The sequence below is a fragment of the Dendrobates tinctorius genome, unplaced genomic scaffold (genome assembly GCF_039654945.1).
Source record: "Dendrobates tinctorius isolate UK_male_01 unplaced genomic scaffold, ASM3965494v1 ptg000032l, whole genome shotgun sequence".
NCBI classification, from domain to species: domain Eukaryota; kingdom Metazoa; phylum Chordata; class Amphibia; order Anura; family Dendrobatidae; genus Dendrobates; species Dendrobates tinctorius.
In genome coordinates this window covers 37,521,999-37,547,315 of record NW_027361700.1, presented here as the reverse complement: position 1 = coordinate 37,547,315, position 25,317 = coordinate 37,521,999, and positions in this window count along the sequence as shown.

Below are 25,317 nucleotides of genomic sequence, written 5' to 3'. Positions count from 1 at the left end.
GCATCGTTAATGCGGCATCGCGCACATTAGAGCTCTAAAACATGGCGTCCAGGCGTGCAACACCTTGGGGTGATGTAGAGGTGCGCCATCTCATTAGTGAGATGGATGCTCGTGACTATGAATGTCTCCATCACACAGCCCATCCTATGCGGCACAAAAAAAGGTGCTGCGCAAAATTAGAAGGGGCCTATCCCGGCAATTTGGGATAGAATGTTCCACAACACAAATAAGGAAAAAAATTGCTGACCAGCGTTACCGCTCGAGTGACAGGATTGCCAGCATCCGGCAACAAAATGAACGGCGTCGTGGTGAGTGTTTTTTAGCCAAACTGTGCACGGGCTGCCTGGGAACAGTCTCAGCGTGTAAACGCGCACCATGGTCTCACCAGTTTTCAGCATTTATATAATGCATTGCAATGATGGACCACTGATATTTCAGAAACAGAAAGTGAAAGTATAATCAATTTTCCAAAAAGCATTATGTAAAATGTTAATAAAACTTGGAAAAGACAATCACAGGCAATTTAACCCGTTTACTACCAAGGGTGGTTTGCACGTTAACTCCAGGGCCAATTTTTACAATTCAGACCACTGTCCCTTTATGTAGTAATAACTCTGGAACGCTTCCATGGATCCCAGTGATTATGACATTGTTTTCTCGTGACATATTGTACTTCATGTTTGTGGGTAAATTTCAATCATATAAGTTGCATTCATTTCTTAAAAAAATGGAAATGCCGTTGCTTCCTCACCGTCCGTGACCGGCCCTGACACATTGTTCCGGGTGTCAGCTATGATAATCAGCTCCCCGGCCGCGATCAGCTGCACTCCCCCCGTGAGCGCAGCTGATCGCGCTATACGTAACAATCCGTCCATGGGAATTAGGTCCCAGGTCACATGGACGGAATATTACGTCCATTGTAGGAAAGGGGTTAAGAACATGTCACTGAAAATGGTAACAATCCTAAAATGCTCTCAAAATGATTCAACGTGGCATCTGTTTATTCAAAAATTTTATAGTGTGTCAAAACCAAAACATATAACCTGGATATAAATCCCGTTGCGGCGTAATTGTGGCAACGCGAGGAATGAAGTAGAATACAGTTGAATATTCTTAAACGTAATACCTACTTATATCAAAACATTTTTTTCCTATCCCTAGGACCACCCTCTCCAGCTGCTCCTCCATCTCCCCCAGCACCACCGGCAGCTCAATCAGCTTCTCCACCATCCACGCCTGCACCACCTGCAGCACCACCATCTGCACCATCATCTCCAGGTGGTACAACGATTATTGCTAACCCATCTCCTGTTCTTACCCCGCCTCCAAATTTGCCCTCTTCCATTTCCTCCCCCGATGTTGGATTCTCCCCAGCATCACTCCAGGACACTGCTGCTGGCTCGTCTTCCGGTAACTACAGCTAATTATTTAAGCTCCATGGTAGTTCGAACTGATATTTTGGTCTTCAAAGGATGATGGCCTGTCATGTAATTTTTATTTTTTTGTGTACTTTCATAGCTGCTGTAGCCACAGGATCGGGGTGGGCTATAAGTTCCTCCTCTGAAGAAGTAGGGGAGCCCCAAAACCGTAAGTGTTTAACAAGAAACATGTACCTGTTGTTAGATGTTGCAACAGAATAAAGCCCGGTTAACTTCTACTCTTACGTCAACAGAAATGAACACCCTTCTACAAGACCTTGTGGCCTCGCAGCGGCGGATGATTGCAGCCATTAATGCAGCTACGCAGCAACACGGGGTGATGCTGGAAAGGTTGGTGGCTTACCTGGAACAGGGCCGCAGGCACTAATTTGTTTTTTTGTTTTACTATTTGAGTGTTGTCGATGTTTTGAACAAAAAAATGTAAAAATGTTTTATAAACAATTTAGAGTGAAAATTTACACCCGCTGCTGTGTCTACTTTAAAAAACAAAAACAAAAACAAACATTTAATCACACCATACACAAACACCTTTACCCATTTTACACCGCTGGCCGACATGTTAAAACGGAACCCACATCACAGACTACACGATTTTGTTAACTTAACCCCCCCAAGGCACTTTTCTACATGTGTGGCTATAACGTTGTGAAGTTTTGGAATGCACACTTTGATGGAAGTGTCTGCGGCTGTCATGTTGCATTTGAAGAGCGCCCAATGTGCCTAAACTTTTTAAAATCCCCACGAGTTAGCCCATTTGAGTCAAGTTAACCCCACAAAGGAAATTAGATAGGTGTGTGGTGAGTACTCTGAACCGCCATCAGAAGTCAGGAAGGGACTAATATAGACATTGCACCAACACATCAAACGAAACAATATACTTAAAAATTACATACACCCATTATATCTGAGCATGTATTCCTACATTTCCCATAACGCATGATTTGTAGCACACTCAAAACAGTGTATCGAGAATGTATAAAAGTAGACCACAATTAAAATCAAACATAAATTTTTTAATAACAGTAAGCAAAATGTTAGACATAACATTTAGGCAATATTTGTAGAAAAAAAATGAACAAGTTAAGAAACCAACACAAGAATCACAACTGCTGGTAATATGGGTCAGAGTCATCAAACCGTTGCCTCGGTGGAGTGAAATAGAAATTTTGCCGGGGGCCCAAGATTCTGATTTGGCGTACTGTCTATCCCCCTCCGCATTGCACTCTCCAGAGGTTCCTGTGTGTATGCCAAGGAGTAAAACGGTGTAGGCTGTCTATCAACGAGGGCAGTCGTGTCACAGAGTTTCCCCGTTGCCGCTCTGCTTAAAGCATCAAGAATGATCCTTCCTGCTGACTTTCTTCTAGAGTTGTAATTTTTTCATTTACATAGTGTGCTATACCAGTGATTACCGGTTGTGTTTGCTGCATTGTAAGGACTTTTTTAGCAATTTGGTTGAATTTCGTTGTATCAGAGGTGGGGGCCTTTCTTTTGCGCGCTGAAGAGTGCAGTCGCCGAGGTAATGCTGAAGGGGCAGGTTCGTTGTTATCCTCCGTGACGATAGTCGTGCAGTCCATGTCGTGACTGGCTGAAGTCGTCGACAAGGCATCATCGGGCACCTGCAGTAACATAAAAAAAGGAACATTAAAGCAAAGAAATCTAGGTAATGTAAATCATACTATAACATAACATGTTATAACCTGTCAAAGAAATCATGTAAAACCAGCGGTACTAATATCTATTTGACCTAGCTTAGTACATAGCACACTTCAATGCTATTTAGGCTGAAGAATAAATGGTACTTATATCTCCTACGGGTGATTCAGACTGGATCTCGGGTTCTTCAGGCAACATGGATACCATCCTTCTTGGTACCTCCTGGTCTCTCGTGAACAAAGCTTTTGGTACATAAATATCTTCAGTACCAGCACCAGATTTAGTCGTTTTTTCCACCTTGTTAAGTTCTTTCTTGTAGACGGTGCGGAGGCCTTGTATTTTTTTTTTCACGACAGCCTCATCCACTGTCTCTGTTGGGTTGTGACTTTTGTACAACTCGATAAGGCTACTTTCACACATCAGGTTTTCGGCGTCAGGCGCGATCCGGCGTCGTGCCGGAACGCCGGATCCGGCAAATGTTTAGTAAAACCGGATGTGACGGATCCGGTTTTCTGCCGGATCCGTCTTTTTCTTGACAGACAAAACCGGATCCGTCTCATCCGGTTCATCCGTTTTTCTATCCGTTTTTCGACGGATTACGCCGGATCCGGTTTTTAAAATTGACCCTTGTGGCCTTCCGAACGGGATTGGCTACTGGAAAACTATATATAGCATGTTCCTACAGCCCTTCTTTGACAGGTTGTAGAGGAGAAAGTGCAGGTTGGAGAGAAGAGCAAGTTTACTGGCGAAGATGGATGTTGTCATTGGAAATATTTTGAAGAATTTGGCGGATTTTACAGCGGAGGCAAATCGTTTGAGGGTGATTGTTCTGGAGAAGGAGAGAGCGAGACAGCAGCGCATCAGGCATCGTAGACGACGTTTGTGGATCCACCCCATCACAGCCAAGAGAATGACGCGTGGGGTCTATTCTACACTATGCATGGACCTTCGACGAAACCCGGATAAATTTTTTGGATATGTTAGGATGAAAATGGAGAATTTTGATTACTTGGTGGAGCGCATTGCACACCTCATAAGAAAAGCGGACACCTATTGCCGCTTCTCCGTTTCACCCGCAGAGCGTCTGATGGTGACTTTAAGGTAAGCCACATTTATTGGATATGATCGCATCAGAGCACACTTTCACTGCAATCTTGTTGGTGGTAATTTGTATCTCCAAGTGTTAGGTCAGTTTTGGTATGTAATGCTGTGATTTAAAACTAATTTATTGTTTGTTAATTCCCCACAGATTTCTTGCAACTGGAGAATCCCTTTCGTCACTGCATTTCCAGTACAGACTCGGGATTTCCACCATATCTGGAATTGTGAAGTACACATGCCGTGCACTGTGGGACTCCTTAGCTGAAGAGTTTTTACCAGAGCCCACAACAGAGAGGTGGATTGAAATTGCTGACAAGTTTCAACAGATATGTCAGTTTCCAAACTGCTTGGGCGCTGTGGACGGGAAACATATCCGCATTGTAAAGCCAGCCGGATCTGGATCGGAATATTTCAATTACAAGAAATATTTTTCAATTGTCCTCATGGCCATCGCTGACGCGGAATATGACTCTCAAGTTTTCAAACTGTCTGCCATGGGGCGTAAACTGTATGGAAACACCTTCCAGTTCCCACCACCTAGACCGCTGCCGCAAACATCTGGTCCACCTATGCCATTTGTCTGTGTAGGGGATGAAGCCTTCCAGCTGTCAGAACACCTTTTGAAACCGTACTTTAGCAGAGGATTGACAAGACCAAAACGCATTTTTAATTACCGCCTCACAAGAGCAAGAAGAATGGTTGAATGTACCTTTGGTATTCTGACAGCCAAATGGCGGGTCCTATTGACTGCGATCAACCTCAAGACAGAAACTGTGGACGAGGTGATCAAAGCGTGCGTGGTACTCCACAATTTTGTTATATGCAAGGAACCCATTTCCATTGAGGACACCTCTGAAGAAACCACCTTGCAAGATTACCATGACATTACCACTAGAAGTTCTGTGACGGTTTCAGTAATGAGGGACAATTTTGCACTATACTTTATGTCACCTCAAGGCAGAGTACACTGGCAGGATGACAGAGTGTGAAAGATTTGTGCCCAACCAAACTTGTGTACCTTCTGTACCAACAGTATATACCTTTGCCAACCAAAGTTGGCTATCTTGTCATGGTCTCTATTTTTAGCTTTAGGCCACAGGTGTGTACCTGGTTGTGTTTTTATGCAAAGTATTTCACCTTTTAACAAAAGTTGTGTACATTGTTAGGAAATCACCAACAATAAACACAACTTTTTAGGTGAAATACTTTGCTTCAAACACAACCAGGAACACAACTGTGGCAAAAAGCTAAAATTTACCCACAGTTATATACCTAGTTTTGAATACCATTTCACCTTTTAAATACCCTGTATTTAACCTTTTTCGCCGCAGAAAGAAATGACAGACAACCAGTGTAAAATAATTTAACTTTTATTGAAAAATGTTTTTTTTAGTAAACTTTTTTAAAATTTTAATAAACAAGTTTAATAAAAATTTGAAACTATAAAACTGAAACCATAAAACTGGTCATTTTTATTTAAAAACACACATTATAATTCTGTGTAGTGTGTGGTGGAAATACTGCTGTAGGGGCTGCGGGACACTTCGACACTGGGAGTGTGGAGAGAGGACTGGGATCGTTGTGGGGAAGGAACAGTTAGAGGTGAAGGTGTGGAAAAAACTACAGAATGGGTGGACATGTGGGAAGCAGAAGAGGTGGTGGGTGGTGGAGTGGAGGGTTGGGCAGGGACTGTAGGAGCAGATGATGTTGATGGCAAGTTGTATGGGGAAGGAGTTTGGTACGGGGCAGGTTGCTGGAAGTGGGGAGATGTCTGGTACGGGGCAGGTTGCTGGAAGTGGGGAGATGTCTGGTACGGGGCAGGTTGCTGGAAGTGGGGAGATGTCTGGTACGGGGCAGGTTGCTGGAAGTGGGGAGATGTCTGGTACGGGGCAGGTTGCTGGAAGTGGGGAGATGTCTGGTATGAGGCAGGTTGCTGGAAGTGGGGAGATGTCTGGTACGGGGCAGGTTGCTGGAAGTGGGGAGATGTCTGGTACGGGGCAGGTTGCTGGAAGTGGGGAGATGTCTGGTACTGGGGAGGTTGCTGGTACTGGGGAGTTTGCAGGTACTGTGGAGGTTGCTGGTGCTGGGGAGGTGGCTGGTGCTGGGGAGGTGGCTGGTGCTGGGGAGGTGGCTGGTGCTGGGGAGGTGGCTGGTGCTGGGGAGGTGGATGGTGCTGGGGAGGTGGATGGTATGTAGTAGGAGGGGGAGGATGGAAAGTGGCTGGAGGTGGATGGTATGTAATAGGAGGGGGAGGATGGAAAGTGGCTGGAGGGGGTGTAGATGTAATAGGAGGGGGAGGATGGAAAGTGGCTGGAGGGGGTGTAGATGTAATAGGAGGGGGAGGATGGAAAGTGGCTGGAGGGGGTGCAGGTGGAGGAACTACTGTGGTGGGAGGAGGAGGAGGAGGTTGGGAGGTAACTTGCTGGAGAGCAGCGTGGCATGAATGCATTACATGCATCTGCTGGGCAGGAGAGAGCGTTTCCATGCGCTCCACAACAGACCTGAAAAAGGTGTGGTTTGGCGAAGATCTTGCTTCTGAATGCATGGTTTGCAGAAGTGTCTTCACCTCCAGAATGCTGGAGTTGATCTGCTGATAGCCTGCGGAGATTTGCTCTGACAAGACTTTTAGACAGTTCTGGAAAGATGCATTCAGATGCAAGAACTCTGGCGCATAAGTCTTTTCCTGACCCCTCTGCCGCTGCCGCCCAGTACCCGCAGGTGTACTAGAGGTGGCAGGGGCAGAAGGGTGGGGTAAAGGGAAAGCGATCTCCTCACCAGCAGCTTCATGTAATGTAGGCGGCCACGATGCTCCTGTGCTGGTGGATGGGACAGATGGGTCGAATGTGTGGGAAGGCTGGGAAGGTGCAGATGTACCGGGGCGGTCGAAGTGTCCCTCGGTGCCGGTCTCCTCAGGGATCGCCTCAGAAGGGTCCAATCGTGCAGGCTCCCGAGTGCTGCTCACCGTGCTGTGGAATAAAGAGAAAAAAAAACAATTAAAATACTGACATGGTATGGCCCTGGCTGAAAAAAAATTTTACATCTAACATTTTTTTTCACATGTGGTGTGTAATATTTACCTTCTGGTGACCATTGTTTCCCGGAGGAACGACAGGGCTTCTGCGTACTTGTACTTGCTCCTGCGTCCTCCAGATCCACTCGGGGCCCGCATCTCTTTATTGAACTCCTTCTTGAAACGATCCCTCACAGACCGCCACCGATTCACAATTCTGTTCCCTGAAACGAGAAAGGAGTGGTTAGTATACAACATCAGTGTTTCCCAAACTCCAGTCCTCATGGTCCCCAGGGGTCATGTTTTCAGGATTTCCATAGTAAATAGAAATCCTGAACACATGATCCGTGGGGACCACGAGGACTGGAGTTCGGGAAACACTGGTTTACATCAAGCAACCGGTACTGTATATACTTACGCTCTGTAATCTGGGCCCGAACATCGAGGTCCTCCCAGCGGCCCACAAGGAGCGAACAGATTTCCTCCCAGAGTCGTCGGGTAACGATCAGGTCAGCGTGGCGGCGGTCAGCCATATTCCAGAGCGGCTCCCTTTCTCTGACAAGATCGATGAGGCGGTCCATATCAATCCCTCCATCCTCAACGTCAGAGTCGGGAGCACGCTGTGAAGGCTGTTAAAGAAAAAGACAAAAATAACATAATTAGCCTCCACAAAAGAAATGAAATAAAAAGTGCAAAAAAACAAAGCAAAAATATTTATACTTACACGCTGGTGACCGCCGCGTTGCTGTCGCCGACGACCCTGGGAGGCACTGCGAGCACCTCTTGGCCAAGCACCAGATTGGGAAGACTAGAGAAGAAAACAAAAAAAGTTATGTCTTTGGATGTAGGCATTTGTTTGCTGTGTGTGGTCTGCAGAACATTGTTTTCTATGTGTTGTGTGTAGTGTGATGTTGTGTTTCTGCGTTTGATGCAAAAAACTTACCAATTGTGAGCCCACTCCAGGTGTCTGTCCACCCCTTCCTTCTTCTTCTGGGAGCTCCTCTTCATCTTGTGATTCCTGTTTTGAAATAAAAGGCCATGAATAGACATATATTACAGAGAAGATGGATTTTGGAAATAAAAACTTACCGTCAAACGCTGACGATGCGAGGGAGGGCTCCCAGAAGATGATGTGCTGTCTTCCTGGTGGCCATACTCCATGCCTGTGGGTGGTGTTGCAGCTGCTGCCATTGCTGCTGCTGCTGCTGCATCTATTGGGCGGCTGTTGAATAAAGAGAAACAAAGGGCCAATGAATATCTTGATATTCAATAGCCCTAGTTTGGAGGAATGGGTTATTTGATAATTACCGTCTCTCATCTGCTGCTGGCCTCCCCTCCTCAGCATGTTCTATTTGCTGCTCCATTTGGGGTGGTGGTGGTGCGGATGGTGCTGCAGTGGTCTCCTGCCTTCTCCTGCGCCTGGTTGCTGTCTTGGGTGGCATGTTGGGTGTGGCTGTGGGTCCCACTGTCTTGCTTTTATATATGTCTTGTGGGCAGAGCTACTGAGCATGCTCAGACCAAAAAACCGGATCCGGCCGCCGGATCAGGCTTTCGCCGGATCCGGCGCATTGCGGCGCTCATAGGCTTTCATTGTGTGAAAAAGCCGGACGCGCCGGATCCGGCGTGTCCGGCTTTTTCGCCGGAGACAAAAAACGTTACAGTAGACGTTTTTTCCAGACGCCGGATCGCGACACATTGCGACACATTGCCGGATCCGGCGATAACCGGATGAAACGCATGGCCATCCGGCGCGATCCGGCGCAAATGCAAGTCAATGGGGGGGAAACCGGATCCGGCATTGCATTTCGCCGGATCCGGTTTCTGTCAAAAGCGCCGGATCGCGCCTGACGGCGAAAACCTGATGTGTGAAAGAGGCCTAAGCTGCTCGTAGGCCTCCCTTTTTTTTATCCTGTTGCTGTATTCTGCAGATTTTATTTTCCACAGACACGGCAGGGAGCGATACTTCTCAATTAATTCGCGGATGAACTCTTGCTTGTCGGACGACATTGAAAAAATTTTTTTTAGAAAAAAGGGTTATCGAATTATTATTATTATATAAAAGGAAAAGATGGCCCATAAATGTAAACGCTGGCAAGAGCCTAAAATGGCGGTGGCGGGCGCAGCAGGAAATCAAACATGGGTGACCATGCCAGTGCAAAGACAGAACAATAGGAGAAGGTAATTATTATTATATAAAAGGAAAAGATGGGCCATAAATCTAAACGCTGGCAAGAACCTAAAATGGCGGTGGCGGGCACGGACTGAAAAATAAAATGGGTGACCATGCCGGTGCAAAGGCTGAAAAAAAAGGAGAAGCGAACTATTATTATATAAAATGAAAAGATGGCCCGTAAATTTAAAAGCTGGCAAAAACCTAAAATGGCGGTGGCGGGCGCGGCAGAAAATCAAACATGGGTGACCATGCCAGTGCAAAGGCAGAACAATAGGAGAAGGTAATTATTATTATTATATTAAAGGAAAAGATGGGCCATAAATCTAAACGCTGGCAAGAACCTAAAATGGCGGTGGCGGGCGCAGCATGAAAAATAAAATGGGTGACCATGCCAGTGCAAAGGCTGAAAAAAAAGGAGAATCGAATTATTATTATATAAAATGAGAAGATGGCCCATAAATTTAAAAGCTGCCAAAAACCAAAAATGGCGGTGGCGGGCGCGGCAGGAAATCAAACATGGGTGACCATGCCAATGCAAAGCCAGAACAATAGGAGAAGGTAATTATTATTATATTAAAGGAAAAGATGGCCCATAAATGTAAACGCTGGCAAGAACCTAAAATGGAGGTTGCGGGCGCGGCCTGAAAAATAAAATGGGTGACCATGCCAGTGCAAAGGCTGAAAAAAAAGGAGAAGTAAATTATTATTATTATATTAAATGAGAAGATGGCCCATAAATGTAAAAGCTGCCAAAAACCTAAAATGGCGGTGGTGGACGCGGCAGGAAAGCTAGAATGGGTGACAAAGCATAACATAAAGGTGATTCAATTTATGATTAAATATAATAGACTAGATGGTGGCCCGATTCTAAAGCATCGGGTATTCTAGAATATATATGCAGTTTATTTTTGAAGTTTTAATAATAATGCAATAATGCACCCCCCAATCCTGATATGTATGGTTCTCTCACCCCCAATCCTGATATGCATGCTACCCCTCAACCCCCTATCCTGGTATGCATGGTCCTCTCACCTCTCTTTCCTGGTATGCATGGTCTTCTTACTCCCCTTTCGGGGTATGCATGGTCCCCTCGCCTCTCTTTCCTGGTATGCATGGTTTTCTTACTCCCCTTTCGGGGTATGCATGGTCCCCTCACCCCCCAATCCTGGAATGCATGGTCCTCTCACCCCCCAATCCTGGTATGCATGGTCCTCTCACCCCTCTTTCCTGGTATGAATGGTCCTCTTACCCCCCTTTCGGGGTATGCATGGTCCCCTCACCCCCCAATCCTGGTATGCATGGTCCCCTCACCCCTCTTTCTTGGTATGCATGGTCCCTTCACCCCCCAATCCTGGTATGCATGGTCCCCTCACCTCCTTTCCTGCTATGGTTCCCTCACTCCCCAATCCTGGTATGCATGGTCCCCTCACCCCCAATCCTGATATGCATGGTCTCCTCACCCCCCTTTCCTGGTATGCATGGTCGACTCACCCCCCTTTCTTGGTATGCATGGTCCCCTCACCCCCCTTTCGTGGTATGCATGGTCCCCTCACCCCCCTATCCTTGTATGCATGGTCCCCTCACCCCCCTTTCTTGGTATGCATGGTCCCCTCACCCCCCAATCCTGGTATGCATGGTCCCCTCACCCCCCAATCCTGGTATGCATGGTATCCTCACCCCCCCAATCCTGGTATGCATGGTCCCCTCAACCCCCTATCCTGGTATGCATGGTCCCCTCACCCCCCAATCCTGGTATGCATGGCCCCCTCACCCCCCAATCCTGGTATGCATGGTCCCCTCACCCCCCAATACTGGTATACATTGTCCGCTCAACCCCCTATCCTGGTATGCATGGTCCCCTCACCCCCCAATCCTGGTATGCATGGTATCCTCACCCTCCTTTCCTGGTATGCATGGTCCCCTCACCCCCCAATCCTGGTATGCATGGCCCCCTCACCCCCCAATCCTGGTATGCATGGTTCCCTCACCCCCCAATCCTGGTATGCATGGTTCCCTCACCCCCCTTTCCTGGTATGCATGGTCCCCTCACCGCCCTTTCCTGGTATGCATGGTCCCCTCACCCCCCTTTCCTGGTATGCATAGTTCCCTCACCCCCCAATCCTGGTATGCATGGTCTCCTCACCCCCCAATCCTGGTAGGCATGGTCCCCTCAACCCCCTATCCTGGTATGCATGGCCCCCTCACCCCCCAGTCCTGGTATGCATGGTCCCCTCACCCCCCAATCCTGGTATGCATGGTATCCTCACCCTCCTTTCCTGGTATGCATGATCCCCTCACCCCCCAATCCTGGTATGCATGGTCCCCTCACCCCGCAATCCTGGTATGCATGGTCCCCTCACCCCCCAATCCTGGTATGCATGGTCCCCTCACCCCCCAATCCTGGTATGCATGGTCCCCTCACCCCCCAATCCTGGTATGCATGGTCCCCTCACCCCCCAATCCTGGTATGCATGGTCCCCTCACCCCCCAATCCTGGTATGCATGGTCCCCTCACCCCCCAATCCTGGTATGCATGGTCCCCTCACCCCCCAATCCTGGTATGCATGGTCTTCTTACTCCCCTTTCGGGGTATGCATGGTCCCCTCACCTCTCTTTCCTGGTATGCATGGTTTTCTTACTCCCCTTTCGGGGTATGCATGGTCCCCTCATCCCCCAATCCTGGAATGCATGGTCCTCTCACCCCCCAATCCTGGTATGCATGGTCCTCTCACCCCTCTTTCCTGGTATGAATGGTCCTCTTACCCCCCCTTTCGGGGTATGCATGGTCCCCTCACCCCCCAATCCTGGTATGCATGGTCCCCTCACCCCCCTTTCTTGGTATGCATGGTCCCTTCACCCCCCAATCCTGGTATGCATGGTCCCCTCACCTCCTTTCCTGCTATGGTTCCCTCACTCCCCAATCCTGGTATGCATGGTCCCCTCACCCCCCAATCCTGGTATGCATGGTCCCCTCACCCCCAATCCTGATATGCATGGTCTCCTCACCCCCCTTTCCTGGTATGCATGGTCGACTCACCCCCCTTTCTTGGTATGCATGGTCCCCTCACCCCCCTTTTGTGGTATGCATGGTCCCCTCACCCCCCTATCCTTGTATGCATGGTCCCCTCACCCCCCTTTCTTGGTATGCATGGTCCCCTCACCCCCCAATCCTGGTATGCATGGTCCCCTCACCCCCCAATCCTGGTATGCATGGTATCCTCACCCCCCCAATCCTGGTATGCATGGTCCCCTCAACCCCCTATCCTGGTATGCATGGTCCCCTCACCCCCCAATCCTGGTATGCATGGCCCCCTCACCCCCCAATCCTGGTATGCATGGTCCCCTCACCCCCCAATACTGGTATACATTGTCCGCTCAACCCCCTATCCTAGTATGCATGGTCCCCTCACCCCCCAATCCTGGTATGCATGGTCCCCTCACCCCCCAATCCTGGTATGCATGGTATCCTCACCCTCCTTTCCTGGTATGCATGGTCCCCTCACCCCCCAATCCTGGTATGCATGGCCCCCTCACCCCCCAATCCTGGTATGCATGGTTCCCTCACCCCCCAATCCTGGTATGCATGGTTCCCTCACCCCCCTTTCCTGGTATGCATGGTCCCCTCACCGCCCTTTCCTGGTATGCATGGTCCCCTCACCCCCCTTTCCTGGTATGCATAGTTCCCTCACCCCCCAATCCTGGTATGCATGGTCTCCTCACCCCCCAATCCTGGTAGGCATGGTCCCCTCAACCCCCTATCCTGGTATGCATGGCCCCCTCACCCCCCAGTCCTGGTATGCATGGTCCCCTCACCCCCCAATCCTGGTATTCATGGTATCCTCACCCTCCTTTCCTGGTATGCATGATCCCCTCACCCCCCAATCCTGGTATGCATGGTCCCCTCACCCCCCAATCCTGGTATGCATGGTCCCCTCACCCCCCAATCCTGGTATGCATGGTCCCCTCACCCCCCAATCCTGGTATGCATGGTCCCCTCACCCCCCAATCCTGGTATGCATGGTCCCCTCACCCCCCAATCCTGGTATGCATGGTCCCCTCACCCCCCAATCCTGGTATGCATGGTCCCCTCACCCCCCAATCCTGGTATGCATGGTCCCCTCACCCCCCAATCCTGGTATGCATGGTCCCCTCAACCCCCTATCCTGGTATGCATGGTCCCCTCACCCCCCAATCCTGGTATGCATGGTCCCCTCACCCCCCAATCCTGGTATGCATGGTATCCTCACCCTCCTTTCCTGGTATGCATGGTCCCCTCACCCCCCCAATCCTGGTATGCATGGTCCCCTAACCCCCCAATCCTGGTATGCATGGTTCCCTCACCCCCCAATCCTGGTATGCATGGGTCCCTCACCCCCCTTTCCTGGTATGCATGGTCCCCTCACCCCCCTTTCCTGGTGTGCATGGTCCCCTCACCCCCCTTTCCTGGTATGCATGGTTCCCTCACCCCCCAATCCTGGTATGCATGGTCCCCTCACCCCCCAATCCTGGTATGCATGGTCCCCTCACCCCCCAATCCTGGTATGCATGGTCCACTCACCCCCCTTTCCTGGTATGCATGGTCCCCTCACTCCTCTTTCCTGGTATGCATGGTCCCCTCACCCCCCTTTCCTGGTATGCATGGTCCCCTCACCCCCCTTTCCTGGTATGCATGGTCCCCTCACCCCCCTTTCCTGGTATGCATGGTCCCCTCACCCCCCAATCCTGGTATGCATGGTCCCCTCACCCCCCTTTCCTGGTATGCATGGTCCCCTCACCCCCCTTTCCTGGTATGCATGGTTCCCTCACCCCCCCAATCCTGGTATGCATGGTCCCCTCACCCCCCAATCCTGGTATGCATGGTCCCCTCACCCCCCAATCCTGGTATGCATGGTCCACTCACCCCCCTTTCCTGGTATGCATGGTCCCCTCACCCCCCTTTCCTGGTATGCATGGTCCCCTCACCCCCCTTTCCTGGTATGCATGGTCCCCTCACCCCCCTTTCCTGGTATGCATGGTCCCCTCACCCCCAATCCTGGTATGCATGGTCCCCTCACCCCCAATCCTGGTATGCATGGTCCCCTCACCCCCCTTTCCTGGTATGCATGGTCCCCTCACCCCCCCAATCCTGGTATGCATGGTCCACTCACCCCCCCAATCCTGGTATGCATGGTCCCCTCACCCCCCAATCCTGGTATGCATGGTCCCCTCACCCCCCAATCCTGGTATGCATGGTTCCCTCAACCCCCAATCCTGGTATGCATGGTCCCCTCACCCCCCAATCCTGGTATTCATGGTCCCCTCACCCCCCAATCCTGGTATGCATGGTCCACTCACCCCCCTTTCCTGGTATGCATGGTCCCCTCACCCCCCTTTCCTGGTATGCATGGTCCCCTCACCCCCCAATCCTGGTATGCATGGTCCCCTCACCCCCCAATCCTGGTATGCATGGTTCCCTCAACCCCCAATCCTGGTATGCATGGTCCCCTCACCCCCCAATCCTGGTATGCATGGTCCCCTCACCCCCCAATCCTGGTATGCATGGTCCACTCTCCCCCCTTTCCTGGTATGCATGGTCCCCTCACCCCCCTTTCCTGGTATGCATGGTCGCCTCACCCCCCAATCCTGGTATGCATGGTCCCCTCACCCCCCTTTCTTGGTATGCATGGTCCCCTCACCCCCCAATCCTGGTATGCATGGTCCCCTCAACCCCCTATCCTGGTATGCATGGTCCCCTCACCCCCCAATCCTGGTATGCATGGTATCCTCACCCCCCCAATCCTGGTATGCATGGTCCCCTCACCCCCCAATCCTGGTATGCATGGTCCCCTCACCCCCCAATCCTGGTATGCATGGCCCCCTCACCCCCCAATCCTGGTATGCATGGTTCCCTCACCCCCCAATCCTGGTATGCATGGTTCCCTCACCCCCCTTTCCTGGTATGCATGGTCCCCTCACCGCCCTTTCCTGGTATGCATGGTCCCCTCACCCCCCTTTCCTGGTATGCATAGTTCCCTCACCCCCCAATCCTGGTATGCATGGTCTCCTCACCCCCCAATCCTGGTAGGCATGGTCCCCTCAACCCCCTATCCTGGTATGCATGGCCCCCTCACCCCCCAGTCCTGGTATGCATGGTCCCCTCACCCCCCAATCCTGGTATGCATGGTATCCTCACCCTCCTTTCCTGGTATGCATGATCCCCTCACCCCCCAATCCTGGTATGCATGGTCCCCTCACCCCCCAATCCTGGTATGCATGGTCCCCTCACCCCCCAATCCTGGTATGCATGGTCCCCTCACCCCCCAATCCTGGTATGCATGGTCCCCTCACCCCCCAATCCTGGTATGCATGGTCCCCTCACCCCCCCAATCCTGGTATGCATGGTCCCCTCAACCCCCTATCCTGGTATGCATGGTCCCCTCAACCCCCAATCCTGGTATGCATGGTCCCCTCAACCCCCAATCCTGGTATGCATGGTCCCCTCACCCCCCAATCCTGGTATGCATGGTCCCCTCACCCCCCAATCCTGGTATGCATGGTCCCCTCACCCCCCCAATCCTGGTATGCATGGTCCCCTCAACCCCCTATCCTGGTATGCATGGTCCCCTCAACCCCCAATCCTGGTATGCATGGTCCCCTCACCCCCCTATCCTGGTATGCATGGTCCCCTCACCCCCCAATCCTGGTATGCATGGTCCCCTCACCCCCCCAATCCTGGTATGCATGGTATCCTCACCCCCCTTTCCTGGTATGCATGGTCCCCTCACCCCCCTTTCCTGGTGTGCATGGTCCCCTCACCCCCCTTTCCTGGTATGCATGGTTCCCTCAACCTCCAATCCTGGTATGCATGGTCCCCTCACCCCCCTTTCCTGGTATGCATGGTCCCCTCACCCCCCAATCCTGGTATGCATGGTCCACTCACCCCCCTTTCCTGGTATGCATGGTCCCCTCACCCCTCTTTCCTGGTATGCATGGTCCCCTCACCCCCCTTTCCTGGTATGCATGGTCCCTTCACCCCCCTTTCCTGGTATGCATGGTCCCCTCACCCCCCTTTCCTGGTATGCATGGTCCCCTCACCCCCCAATCCTGGTATGCATGGTCCCCTCACCCCCCTTTCCTGGTATGCATGGTCCCCTCACCCCCCTTTCCTGGTATGCATGGTTCCCTCACCCCCCCAATCCTGGTATGCATGGTCCCCTCACCCCCCAATCCTGGTATGCATGGTCCCCTCACCCCCCAATCCTGGTATGCATGGTCCCCTCACCCCCCAATCCTGGTATGCATGGTCCACTCACCCCCCTTTCCTGGTATGCATGGTCCCCTCACCCCTCTTTCCAGGTATGCATGGTCCCCTCACCCCCGTTTCCTGGTATGCATGGTCCCCTCACCCCCCTTTCCTGGTATGCATGGTCCCCTCACCCCCCCAATCCTGGTATGCATGGTCCCCTCACCCCCCTTTCCTGGTATGCATGGTCCCCTCACCCCCCTTTCCTGGTATGCATGGTTCCCTCACCCCCCCAATCCTGGTATGCATGGTCCCCTCACCCCCCAATCCTGGTATGCATGGTCCCCTCACCCCCCAATCCTGGTATGCATGGTCCACTCACCCCCCTTTCCTGGTATGCATGGTTCCCTCAACCCCCAATCCTGGTATGCATGGTCCCCTCACCCCCCAATCCTGGTATGCATGGTCCCCTCACCCCCCAATCCTGGTATGCATGGTCCACTCACCCCACTTTCCTGGTATGCATGGTCCCCTCACCCCCCTTTCCTGGTATGCATGGTCCCCTCACCCCCCAATCCTGGTATGCATGGTCCCCTCACCCCCCTTTCTTGGTATGCATGGTCCCCTCACCCCCCAATCCTGGTATGCATGGTCCCCTCAACCCCCTATCCTGGTATGCATGGTCCCCTCACCCCCCAATCCTGGTATGCATGGTCCCCTCACCCCCCAATCCTGGTATGCATGGTCCCCTCACCCCCCAATCCTGGTATGCATGGTCCCCTCACCCCCCCAATCCTGGTATGCATGGTCCCCTCAACCCCCTATCCTGGTATGCATGGTCCCCTCAACCCCCAATCCTGGTATGCATGGTCCCCTCAACCCCCAATCCTGGTATGCATGGTCCCCTCACCCCCCAATCCTGGTATGCATGGTCCCCTCACCCCCCAATCCTGGTATGCATGGTCCCCTCACCCCCCCAATCCTGGTATGCATGGTCCCCTCAACCCCCTATCCTGGTATGCATGGTCCCCTCAACCCCCAATCCTGGTATGCATGGTCCCCTCACCCCCCTATCCTGGTATGCATGGTCCCCTCACCCCCCAATCCTGGTATGCATGGTCCCCTCACCCCCCCAATCCTGGTATGCATGGTATCCTCACCCCCCTTTCCTGGTATGCATGGTCCCCTCACCCCCCTTTCCTGGTGTGCATGGTCCCCTCACCCCCCTTTCCTGGTATGCATGGTTCCCTCAACCTCCAATCCTGGTATGCATGGTCCCCTCACCCCCCTTTCCTGGTATGCATGGTCCCCTCACCCCCCAATCCTGGTATGCATGGTCCACTCACCCCCCTTTCCTGGTATGCATGGTCCCCTCACCCCTCTTTCCTGGTATGCATGGTCCCCTCACCCCCCTTTCCTGGTATGCATGGTCCCTTCACCCCCCTTTCCTGGTATGCATGGTCCCCTCACCCCCCTTTCCTGGTATGCATGGTCCCCTCACCCCCCAATCCTGGTATGCATGGTCCCCTCACCCCCCTTTCCTGGTATGCATGGTCCCCTCACCCCCCTTTCCTGGTATGCATGGTTCCCTCACCCCCCCAATCCTGGTATGCATGGTCCCCTCACCCCCCAATCCTGGTATGCATGGTCCCCTCACCCCCCAATCCTGGTATGCATGGTCCCCTCACCCCCCAATCCTGGTATGCATGGTCCACTCACCCCCCTTTCCTGGTATGCATGGTCCCCTCACCCCTCTTTCCAGGTATGCATGGTCCCCTCACCCCCGTTTCCTGGTATGCATGGTCCCCTCACCCCCCTTTCCTGGTATGCATGGTCCCCTCACCCCCCCAATCCTGGTATGCATGGTCCCCTCACCCCCCTTTCCTGGTATGCATGGTCCCCTCACCCCCCTTTCCTGGTATGCATGGTTCCCTCACCCCCCCAATCCTGGTATGCATGGTCCCCTCACCCCCCAATCCTGGTATGCATGGTCCCCTCACCCCCCAATCCTGGTATGCATGGTCCACTCACCCCCCTTTCCTGGTATGCATGGTTCCCTCAACCCCCAATCCTGGTATGCATGGTCCCCTCACCCCCCAATCCTGGTATGCATGGTCCCCTCACCCCCCAATCCTGGTATGCATGGTCCACTCACCCCACTTTCCTGGTATGCATGGTCCCCTCACCCCCCTTTCCTGGTATGCATGGTCCCCTCACCCCCCAATCCTGGTATGCATGGTCCCCTCACCCCCCTTTCTTGGTATGCATGGTCCCCTCACCCCCCAATCCTGGTATGCATGGTCCCCTCAACCCCCTATCCTGGTATGCATGGTCCCCTCACCCCCCAATCCTGGTATGCATGGTATCCTCACCCCCCCAATCCTGGTATGCATGGTCCCCTCAACCCCCTATCCTGGTATGCATGGTCCCCTCACCCCCCAATCCTGGTATGCATGGCCCCCTCACCCCCCAATCCTGGTATGCATGGTCCCCTCACCCCCCAATCCTGGTATACATTGTCCGCTCAACCCCCTATCCTAGTATGCATGGTCCCCTCACCCCCCAATCCTGGTATGCATGGTCCCCTCACCCCCCAATCCTGGTATGCATGGTATCCTCACCCTCCTTTCCTGGTATGCATGGTCCCCTCACCCCCCAATCCTGGTATGCATGGCCCCCTCACCCCCCAATCCTGGTATGCATGGTTCCCTCACCCCCCAATCCTGGTATGCATGGTTCCCTCACCCCCCTTTCCTGGTATGCATGGTCCCCTCACCGCCCTTTCCTGGTATGCATGGTCCCCTCACCCCCCTTTCCTGGTATGCATAGTTCCCTCACCCCCCAATCCTGGTATGCATGGTCTCCTCACCCCCCAATCCTGGTAGGCATGGTCCCCTCAAACCCCTATCCTGGTATGCATGGCCCCCTCACCCCCCAGTCCTGGTATGCATGGTCCCCTCACCCCCCAATCCTGGTATGCATGGTATCCTCACCCTCCTTTCCTGGTATGCATGATCCCCTCACCCCCCAATCCTGGTATGCATGGTCCCCTCACCCCCCAATCCTGGTATGCATGGTCCCCTCACCCCCCTTTCCTGGTATGCATGGTCCCCTCACCCCCCTTTCCTGGTATGCATGGTCCCCTCACCCCCCAATCCTGGTATGCATGGTCCCCTCACCCCCCTTTCCTGATATGCATGGTCCCCTCACCCCCCTTTCCTGGTATGCATGGTTCCCTCACCCCCCCAATCCTGGTATGCATGGTCCCCTCACCCCCCAATCCTGGTATGCATGGTCCCCTCACCCCCCAATCCTGGTATGCATGGTCCACTCACCTCCCTTTCCTGGTATGCATGGTCCACTCACCCCCCTTTCCTGGTATGCATGGTCCCCTCACCCCCCTTTCCTGGTATGCATGGTCCCCTCACCCCCCTTTCCTGGTATGCATGGTCCCCTCACCCCCCTTTCCGTGTAGCCGCGACCAATCAGCGTCGCGGCCCTCTGTCCACGACCAATCAGCAATGCGGGTGCGCCCCTCCCGCTCTCCTCTCCCCCCCCACTCTCCTCTCCCCCCCAACGGCATCGCGGTGTCAGTAATGTTTAGCGCTAAAGACCGTAGATGACGTAACTCTCGCGAGAGGGGACGTCATCAGCGGTATAAGCCGCAAAGCATTACAGGGACCGCGATGCCGGGCGCGTTGGAGAGAGAAGGAAAGTAGTCTGAGGGCCGCCGGATGGTGAGTATGTTTGTTTTTTTGTTTTTGTTACCCATGGCCACCTTCCGACGGCCTCCGATGTCCTTTCCACGCTCCCTGCCTCGCGTTCCCAGTAATGCTTTGCGGCTTATACCGCTGATAACGTCCCGCTCTCGCGAGAGTGACGTCATTGCGGGTCTAAGTCACAAAGCCTTACAGGGGCCGCGAGGCCGGGCGGGTGGAAAGGACATTGGAGGCCGTCGGTGATACTAATTTTTTTAAAATCTTTTAATGGAATAATCTCTGCGGCTGATTGAGCTCTGTCCCCGACTGCACTGGCCACTGATTGGTCGCGGCCGCCAGCTGCGCCTGTCGCTGATTGGTTGCGACCTGGCGGGGGCCTGGCAGCCGTGACCAATCAGTGGCCCGTGATTTCGGTTACAGACAGACACGATAAGGTGTTTATATATATATATATATATATATATATATATATATAGATATATGTCCATTAAATGTAAATGCAGCAAACAATGCTTACCTTCAAATACAGACAAAATATCCAGAGGAAAAAAGGGAAACAACGCAGTAGCGTCTCCGATAGTGTCGCTGAAGCAAGCAAATACAAAGTGAAGGCAAAGAGAACTCAATAGCGCTCTGTGCTCCGGAACAAATGATGGGAGCGCAAATAAGTTCGATTTTAAAATGTGGTCGCAGTAGTGGCCGCCAATCGGAGCAGAGGGGCGTTGTGAAATACATCGCCCAATAAGATTAATGAGAGCGCAGCTGTGGCCACCAATCGGTGCGGAGGGGCGTGGAAAAGGTAGCGCTGAAGGACGCCTATTCCAAGTCTGAATCGTTACAATAGACACTGTGTGACACGGTCCCAACGATCGCCGTGGTCGTTAGTAACATCGCTGATCGCTGATGGAGATCGGCCTGTATGACTGCTTACTAGCGATGCACAAACGATCTTAGCCAGATCGTATCGTTGTCAGTATCGTTGGTGCATCGCTATTTGTAACGGTACCCTTACTCTCACTAAATACATCAGAAAAATCAGCCAAATAGTCAGGAACATCTTGAGACTGGGGAGAGGTGGAGAAAACAGGAGTGTCACCAAGAGCACATTGACAACCCCAACTCACCACAGACACAGATTTCCAATCCAACACAGGATTATGGGCCTGCAACCACGGAAAACCCAGAACAATAATATCATGTAAATTGTGCAACACCAAAAATTTACAATTCTCTTGGTGATCCGGGGCAACCCGCATAATCACCTGGGTCTAAAACTAGGGTTTATTCTCCGCCAAAGGGGTAGCATCAATACCCCTCAAAGGAATAGGGGTCCGCAGGGGTGCCATAGGAAAACCACAATGCTTAGCGAAGTCAAAATCCATCAGATTCAAAGCTGCTCCTGAATCCACAAATGATTTAGTGGAAAATGTAGACAAGGAGCAGATCAAGGTAACAGCCAAAAGGAACTTAGGCTGCACACTGCCCATCGTAAATGAGTGAGCAAAACGTTTCTCTCGTTTAGGGCAGGCTGAAATAGCATGAGAAGCATCTCCACAAAAGAAGCATAACTTATTACGCCTTCTAAACTTTTGACGTTGCGCCCTAGACAAAACCCTATCACATTGCATGGGTTCAGAGGTTTGTTCGAAAGGCGGCACCGCCACTCGCACAGTTTTACGTTCTCGTAAACGTCGATCAACTTGAATGGCCAACGACAGAGTTGTCAAGACCAGAAGGGACAGGGAATCCCACCATAACATCCTTTACGGATTCTGCCAGACCTTTCCGAAAGAGAGCTGCTAGGTCATCATCATTCCATTTAGTAAGGACTGCCCACTTTCGGAATTTTTGACAATATAACTCAGCAGCATCTTGACCCTGTTTTAATGCAAATAAGGTTTTATCGGTCGTCCATGACAGCACCACCTGAGAGAGGGGATCCGCCCTTCAGGAACAGGAAACCTACAGATACAAAAGGGCGGCACCTCTCCCACGCATCAGTTGGTTTCCTGTTCCTAGAGGACGGGACTTCCTTCAGATCGTCCATCATGGAGTCACCGAGGGATTCCCAGGCCGGCTGACCGACCCAGGTAGCGAGGGGGTCTCCTACCTCAGTCAAGCTCGGGTCCCTGGAAGCGCCACGGTGGGGCCGGGCAGGTCTCCACGACGGTGGTGAGAGCAGGTGGGAGCAAGGGGTCCGGTGGACAGCCGCCTCCATATTGCCGCACCAGGAGGTATGTATGACCCGGGCCCCTCCTGGTGCGCTCTCCCCGTGGCCGCTCTCTCTCTCTTCCGGCGTGGCGCCCGGTCGGCGGCGCAGGTCGGCGCGCGTGGGGGCTGTGGCCTGGCCTGAGCCGGGGGGCGCCGTGCCTGCTCCTTCTGCGCATCCCCCGCAGGCCTCAGACGGGCGGCGGAAGTGACGCGGCGGAGGGGGCGGGGCCGGGGACGCCGAAACCGGAAGTCGGGTGCCGGCCGGCTTCCGGCGCGCGCCGCGTGTGCGCGGCGGTCCTGGGCGGCACGCGGTGGCAGGGGGGGACCGGAGCTTGCGGGGGGGGGGGGTCGCGGGGGGGTCCCGGGTGGGGGGTGCGCGCGAGAAACCTGCTGACCTGGGCAAGGAGGACTTAAAAGGCAGGAGGTGACGCTGCTGGGGTGCTTCTGAAGGCCAGCGATGGATACGACAGAAGCCCCCTTAGAGCAGCTGGACGAGGTGCAGGAGCACCCACAGAAACAGGCCACAGTGAAACCGCATGCGAGTGGCCAGCAGAAGAAACAGAAACGGACGGGCGAACAAAGCCACAAAAGTTCCTCCAGGCTAAAGGACCCTCCTGCCTCCCTCCGTGATCCGGTACCTGCCTCATCTGCATGGGTAAGAGATCTCCGTGAATGTACCCTGATGCAGTGTTCCCTTATGTTTTGTTCGCAGGGGAGGAAAGCTACGGGAAAACAGAAGCACAGGGAATGTGCCCTCTGTAGTTGCCCCTTGCCGGACGGCCACCCTAAAAAGTTGTGTCAGCCATGCGTGAGACAAACGGTAGGGGTGGAAGGGGACGTTGGCCCTGGGGTAGATTGACAGGCCCTTACACTCTCCCCCGTCCATACAGGTAGCGGAAGAAACGCCGGACTTCACTACAAGCCTGAGGGACAAAATCAGGACAGAGATAAAGGCCCTATCTAAAAAGGATTCCTCTAGGGGAAGAGAATGTAGTTTCTCAGGTTCAGAGTCCTCAACCGCCCTAAGGATCGATGACTCTTCAGATTCCCCGGCCTCCACTTCATCTTCTTCAGAGGAAGACTCGAGTCGATTCTGCTTCCCCTTAGACCAGATGGATAAGCTAGTTAAAGCAATAAGGTCCACCATGGGGGTAGCAGACACAAAACCGGAACTTTCAGCTCAGGACGTGATGTTCGGGGGTCTAGATCCCAGGAAGCGGAAGGCCTTTCCATTAAATGATAAAGTTCAGAGCCTAATAGATAGGGAATGGAAGAGACCTGAAAAAAGAGGCTCCTTACCTCCGGCCTTCAAACGGAGGTACCCTTTTGACGACCCAGTGGCCAAAATCTATGTCAGAATTTGGAAAAAATTCCTGCAGAACTCTGGAGTGGTTGCTGGTGCTTCAGCACCTGTAAACCAAATCTTAGAGTTTCTTCAGAAAGGTCTGGATATGGGGCTCTCCACTAGTACCCTTAAAGTACAAGTATCAGCCTTGGGGGCCCTCTTTAGCTGCAACATCGCGGGTAATTACTGGATCAGTAGATTCATTAAGGCAGCAGGTAGATCCAGGCCAATAGCGAAGGATAGATTCATGCCGTGGGACTTGAACCTAGTCCTCACGGCTATGACAGAAGCCCCATTCGAACCTATCTCATTAGCTTCCATAAAAAACCTGTCCCTCAAAGTAGCCTTCCTGGTAGCTCTAACCTCAGCTCGTAGGGTAAGCGACATCCAGGCATTATCTAGACGTCCTCCTTATATACAGTTCAGGGACAATAGGGTAATACTCAGACCTGATCCGGCATATTTACCTAAGGTAATTTCCAGCTTTCATAGGACACAGGAGATAGTCCTTCCTTCTTTCCTCCCTAATCCAGCTAATGAGAAGGAAGAGAAGCTTCACACCTTGGATGTTAGGAAATGCCTCATAGAATATCTGGCAGTTACCGATCCCTGGAAAAAAGATAATGCCCTGTTTGTCTCTCATCATGGCCCTAGGAAAGGTTGTAGAGTGTCAAAAAGTACACTAGCCAGGTGGGTTAGAGAAGCGATCTCAATAGCATACACCTCAAAAGGCAGGTCGCCACCCCGGAAGCTGAGGGCGCATTCCACCAGAGCCATGGCGACCTCGTGGGCCGAAAGGTCAGAAGTGTCCATTGACCAGATATGTAAGGCGGCTACTTGGTCCTCTCCGAGCACCTTTTATAGTCATTATAGGCTAGACTTGGGTGCTTCCACAGACCTCTCTTTTGGTATAAGGGTACTGCAGGCTGTAGTCCCTCCCTAAATAGTTTTACTCTCTGTAATTCTCTCAGGTGGTGCTGTCATGGACGACCGATAAAGTCTTAGTTACTCACCGGTTAACGGTGTTTTTCGGAGTCCATGACAGCACCCGTATATTCCCTCCCTTTAGTTTAAATTTGGGTGTGCACTTCTTCCTCTTGTATGTGCACTGGTAAAGAATAGTTGTGTAAAGTACTGTATATAATTTTGCTATTAACCATTGTGGTCCTCTTGTGCTCTGTAATCCAACTGATGCGTGGGAGAGGTGCCGCCCTTTTGTATCTGTAGGTTTCCTGTTCCTGAAGGGCGGATCCCCTCTCTCAGGTGGTGCTGTCATGGACTCCGAAAAACACCGTTAACCGGTGAGTAACTAAGACTTTCTCAGCTTGATCAATAGCATTAGGCTCATCATACAAATAACCCCAGGGCTTGAAAAAACGCATCTACATTAGCCAGAATAGTATCTCCAGATGTCAGAGAAAAGGCCCAGTCCTGGGGATCGCCG